This window comes from Pygoscelis adeliae, unplaced genomic scaffold, assembly GCF_000699105.1.
Source record: "Pygoscelis adeliae isolate BGI_AS28 unplaced genomic scaffold, ASM69910v1 Scaffold174, whole genome shotgun sequence".
Lineage (NCBI taxonomy): Eukaryota > Metazoa > Chordata > Aves > Sphenisciformes > Spheniscidae > Pygoscelis > Pygoscelis adeliae.
The window spans coordinates 6756632-6762537 of NW_008824676.1; the positions used below are offsets into that span (position 1 = coordinate 6756632).

The 5906-nt window shown below is 34.5% G+C and overlaps 1 protein-coding gene across 1 annotated transcript in view; it reads right to left on the bottom strand.

Annotated features, from left to right (window-relative positions):
• The window catches only part of ANGPT1 (angiopoietin 1), a 184093-nt gene that overhangs the window by 153258 nt on the left and 24929 nt on the right, over window positions 1-5906 (bottom strand). The gene's annotated exons all lie outside the window — the stretch shown is intronic.

Sequence of the window (5906 nt, forward strand, 5' to 3'; positions counted from 1 at the left end):
AGGAAACAAATTCAATATAACCCTGAGCACCAGTAGATGGAAAGTGTTTCTCCAGCTACCTTTACTCTCAAACTGCATCTGTTCTCAGCATCCAGATGTTAGTTTCTGAATTATGTGCTCATAAATGTGTCTTTTAAGTGTAAGTTTAAAAACAATAAATTAGCAGAATACAGTGTTGGAGCTGTGTCAGAGCATAGTCTTTCTTTGAAAAGGGGTTTATTGACAGCTATTTCTCAATAAAAAGCTTAAACCTAAAACACTTGCTTCGACTAAACTCCTCCTGATTTCAGTGGGAACTTTGCCTGAAAGAGAGTGGCAGGACTATATCCATAGTAGAAAAAAATTAAATATTTCACTTAAATCATAGAGGGAGGTACTGCAAAGTGGCATAGTCATTTGTGCACCTCATAACTGTGAAGTTGAAAGGAAATATATATTAACTGTATATTTATGTATTTCCTTTCAACTTCACATGAATATATTTATAACAAGTGCTATAACAAGTGCTTCAGCTTTCTTTTCTGTACAGACCACAGACTGAAACATAGAAGGCATACATATACATATACATAAACACATGCATGAATGCATACATACATTCATACATATATCCAAACCAGCTTCCATATGAACAAATATTTGGACCCTAAAAGCAGGAAATATTAGTGATTTTTCTTCAATTTCAAAACGCATAATACAGTATGCTTAAAATGTATGCAGATCTTCCTATGTGAAGATTTTGCCTTGTATTTCTATTTTTCTTACTGTTTCTTTTATATATACTTATATATACTATATATATACTGTCACAGTATTTATGTAAACTAAAATGGCCTTTTACTACCTTCCCAGAAAATTAGAATGCCCTCTGCTGTTAAACACTCCTAAATTATTGTAAAACTTATTGAAATTTATATAGGAAAAATTATTTAAATTACTGTCTTCTGTTCTAACAAGTGTGATCACAAATCTTGACAGAGATATATTTGTTATTAAACATTACATTTTTTTCTTTCTTATGACAGAGATTACTGAAATTGTATTTTTGATATCTTGATCTGTGAAAGTGAAGAATAATAATGCATTTCGTCTCTACCTCTGTTCAGAGTTCAAAAACATTAGAATTTGATTGCAGTTTTCTCAGATGCAAACAGAATTTCATGTATATGCTGGATTTTTTTTTCCCTAGAAAAATGTACCTTCACTGTTGATCACTAATTGAGATCATAATATGAACAGTATCGCTTGCTTGTGTTTGGGTCAGCAACAGTACATGAGAAATTTTTAGTTTCATACTCTTTTAGTATGGAAAATTCCTATCATGGAATAATTTGAGATAATGAATACAATATGTGATTTCAACTGAAATGATTTTAAGTACTGATTCATACTTCCACTTTTTAAAAATGAAATCCACAATTTAATATGACATCCTATTTATGTTTTCAAATGGGTGTGACCTACAAGTATATTTTCAAGGGCAATAGATTTTGGTATACTGGTCAAAATTAAGGATGTAATATAATATTTAGTATAAGTGGAGATAACTGATTCAGACATCTGTTGCATATTAACATGTAAACAGTTTGTTCTCTTTAGTTGATAAAGTCTTCAAACACCATTTTAAGTGGGCAGCATATATAGCTACAGTATGAACTATTACACCCATGTTTCATTAAATTCATATGAATATGAATCTTAGGTAGCAGTGAGATAGTTAACTCAATGTTTGATATTGTTAACAAAATAATTTTTGAGAAGAATTAGTATTATGTCTGTGTTATCCAAGGGCTAGACTATACGAAAACTTGTGGCATCCATTAGCTGAGAAGAAAAATCAACCCAGTACATAACTTTGATTACTTCATAACTGAAATATAAGTATTACTCTCACAAGCTTTGGTGTTTAAGTTATTTTATAACTATAAATTTCCACTTTTTGGCCTAAACCAACAACTTCTTTTTTTCTAACCACACAAAGAGGAAGTGTGATCTGATCCAACTCAATGGATGCATACCAGAATATAACATGAAATGAATTATTACTTCATATTTCCCTGATATTTTTTAGACTTAGAGAGACCTAAAATTTTATAGGGATTAATTCATTTAATTTCACAATTTTTTTCTGGAAGTGAGTCACATAAAAGCCTGTGACACTGTTAGTCATAAAACAAGGGATATTGACCTTTAAATCTCTGTCCTCAGGGCAAAACTACCCTCTTCCATTTTTTTCTCCAAGCAAAAGTTGAACAAACATCTCCAAAACTCACCATCTTTCATAAATCTTGATATTACCAAATGGAAGGAGAATCACAGGTCAATTAATCTGGTTTCTGCATTTACAAGTGACAGTGTGATAGTGTGCAACTGCATTATAATATTATTTACATTTAGTTCCTATTTTGGCAGAAACAAGCAAACAAAGACAATCCCTTCAGAGCCGCTATAATGGTTTCTTGACTTTCGATTCATTTAGCCTGCCAAAACAAGTCAATTATTTGAACCATTCTATTTCTTGGACTAACCCATCGTCTGTGGTTTGTGCCTATCACTTTTCCCATACCACAGCAGCAGCAATATGAGGAGCATGAAGACACACACTGACTACGTCTCTCTCGTGGAGCCTTTGAGCACAGATCCCCCCTGCCAGGGGGTAGTACCCTTTGCTCTGCTGCCCTCCTTCTGAATGCACCTGTATGTCCTTGTGTCCAACATGCTCCTCCAGTGGGAACATCAGCAGGAGGTTGGGACTGTGGAGCCCGCGTGGAGCACACCTATCTCACTGCCTAGACACAGCCCAGGACTGAGTGGCCTCGTGCTTTAGGGGGTGGTTCAGGAGGAGGCAACCCCAAGAATGAATCTTCTTCTTAGGTAAATGTACCCGGGGCACCTGAACACTTTTCGCTGCAAACCAATTATAATATTTTTTGAATGTCATCTAAAATAAAACTTACATTTTCCAAAAATGTTCATGAATCTGCATAAACATCTGCGATACATGTGGATTAGCTTATGAACAACAAAAAAGGAAAGAAAACTTCAAGGGAGGTTTATAATGGAAAATATTGTGACTCCTTAACTGACAGGTCATGACTGGTGCCCTGTAAATTAGTATGAGCCAATCTGTGTGACCTACAGTGTTATATTCTTCCATTATATCATTTTAAATGTGTTTCCTGTGTTCAAATCCTTCAAGAGTGATACCAAATAAATTTTAAGAGACAGAGGGACAGACAGCATAAGGACATGCTGATTTACGTTTAAAAATCAGGCACTTGAGAAAAGGGATAGGCATTTATTAGCTTTTAAGAAAGATTCAGCTAGGGTCTAGCTCTTTGTGACAGAATATTTCTCACTGTAATATAAGAGAAAAGGAAATACATTTTTTCTATGTCATTCTGAAAAACAGATAAGTTTATTATTGTTGTTTATTTATACACCACCCCACAACCAGCTTCCCCCAAACCCCTGAGTTTGTTTTCCTCAGCAATGATATCTGTTCATGGTTGCTCATGTCCTTACCTGACTTAGTTGTTTATGTGTCATCTATATTAAATAATCTCAATTCCCATTCATATCAGCATGATATAAAAATAAAAGCTTAAAAAGATTTTTTTTTTTTCTAAAATGGTCAGAACAAAAATCAGATTTAACTGTCAGACTTTGGTGACTTACTGAACAAAATTTATAACGGAATCTCCTCAAATTAATGTTCTCCTTTTAATGTTCCTTAACATAATACAGAAAACGGCTGCAGAGAAACACATTTTCTAGCTGTTTATTTCAACTGACAGAAAGCAGAACACAAACTTTGTCAATAATGCAAAGAATTCCTAGCCAGGTCCTCTGAAATTGTAAACTTTTCTAAAATCCAATTAATGATAATAAAACAGTTTGACATCTATTAATGTAGACATTCAGCACAAAGTAAACTCTCAGGAATATTTGTAATTGCTATTTTGCTTGTATAACTTTTGCTGATTATGTATGTTGCAACATTCTATAAAGCAGGCAGAAGTGAGACCTGAATTGAATAAAATAGTATTTTAATAAGGAAGAACAAACAAAAAGTTTTACAGAAATTTTTAGAAAAGTGGTATCATTAGTAATTACTTCAAGTTTTTACTGATGCTGCCTATCATTTCCTTTTTTGTTTTCCACTCAGTATTTGCTTTTTTCTTCTCTAACTGCCCAATTAGTTACATAAACATGAAGCACATTCTTAATTTAGATTCATATCTAATGGGACATTTAGGCATCTGCATCCTAAGCACTGAAGGTATAAGGACATAGCCTTGAGAATAATGTTTGAACTCAGAGTCTGAGCCTGTGTTCTAGCACCTGAGACATGGTACTTATTATTTATCAGGAAATAGTACAGTACAGAAATATGTTTCACTCCTTTGTGGTGTTTAGATAGTTTGAATCATGAGTTGAAAAGATGTGCCTTTATATACTTGGCATGAGGAGCGCAAATATATTCTGTTACCAAAAGACATCTAGAAATATTCTTAAAAAACTGTGATTAGGTTTTCTATATTCTATTATATGCCAAAGCTGTGTTGACACCTTTCTGGTCTTCATAAATTGGCCCAATGAATACAACACTGTAACATGAAGTATAAGACTTCAAGTACCTTCTCAGCAGAAGAGCATTTGGTCCTCCATCTTCTATCTCACACCTTACCGGCATAGATATCAGACTGAGTAAGGTTCTTGAATAGGTCTTTTTAAATCATTAGAAAGATTACAAAGTTAGTAGATGCTTTTGATTAGTAAATTGTGAGCGATAAGATGTTATCTCTGTTTGGGAATATTTTTTGTTAATTAGAAGAATGTAGTGCCCTGATAAAGAGAAACCTAGTCAGAACAATACGAACCTGTTTAAAAGGAGGAGGACCTTAATACTACCACTGGTCCTTCCATTTACTCCTGTATGCAGTCCTGGCTCCACTACAGCCACTGTAGGTTTAGCTCTTGCTTTCACTAAATGTGCCCTATATGTTAATCTGTAGTTTAAGATGTCCTATAATCACCTGAGTGATTTTAAAGCTAACAACTAACGTCCATTGGCACTTTTGTTTAAGAGATGACCGTAATGAGTCTTAAGCATATTCTTAACACTACAATTAAACTTTAATGTTGCTGAACAGGATCTTGGTCAAAAAAAACCCCAAAAAAACCACATAATAGTTTCTGCTTTATCTGAGATACTTCATTTAGCTATTTATAATACCCTCTCTTTTGCAAAAAATATTATTTTCATGTTTTATTTTCATATCCATCTTAGTAATTGCATACTGTGACATGCAGTTCTGGAGGTCTCTATTCTTGGTGATCCAAAAATGGACTGTGTTGCTTGCTTTGAGAGCTAAAAAAGTTTGTGACAGAAACTCAACCACATCACTTTTTTTTTTCTCTACCTTTTTTTTTTAAGGGTCAGGTAGGGTCTCTGAATTAGTTTCTGTACCTCACAACATTTTTAACTGCTTTCTTGCTCATGGAATTTTAATATGCCTGAAAACAAAAATTGGGGTTCTAAACCTTTGTTTCGAAGACTGTTTTTCCACTCCACTGTCCTATCCCAAGAAGCATTATTTCAGTTAACAAGAGTTAACTGGCATAAACAAAGGGCTTAGCAGAGCCCTGTCCCACTGCAGTACATGCTTTTAAAGCACAGACCCCTCTGGTCACACAGAGCTCCTCTCCAGGAGCTCTCCCTACTTCACAGAAGATGGCTTAAGAGACCGAGGCTGTGGCTTTTCTCTCAATTCAGGATTCAGAGAGAGAGCAGCAGAGTGGGATGATGAATAATTTTTTCGTGCCAATACTTGTTGGGAGACCCCCATGTGCTAGGACAGAGATAGGAAGTCAGGACATGCAGTTTTATACAAACAGCCACT